The sequence below is a fragment of the Camarhynchus parvulus genome, chromosome 2 (assembly GCF_901933205.1).
Source record: "Camarhynchus parvulus chromosome 2, STF_HiC, whole genome shotgun sequence".
In the NCBI taxonomy this organism is placed as follows: Eukaryota; Metazoa; Chordata; class Aves; order Passeriformes; family Thraupidae; genus Camarhynchus; species Camarhynchus parvulus.
This window is the reverse complement of record NC_044572.1, coordinates 112,390,999-112,391,202: the sequence shown is the minus strand read 5'-3', so window position 1 is coordinate 112,391,202 and position 204 is coordinate 112,390,999.

The following is a 204-nucleotide window of genomic DNA, read 5'->3' as shown; positions in this document are numbered from 1 at the left end:
CTCCTGGCCCCGCACAGGACACCGAAGAATGACACCATGGGCCTGAAGAGCGTTGTCCAAACGCTTCTAGAAGTCGGTGCAGTGCCCAGTGAAGGTTGTCGGAGGTCAGACACTTATCACTGCATTTTTGCTGGGTTTGGGGCTTTTTCGGGGCAGCGCGGTGCGCGGGCGGCCGCAGCCCCGCCCCGCTCTCGGCGAGCGGCA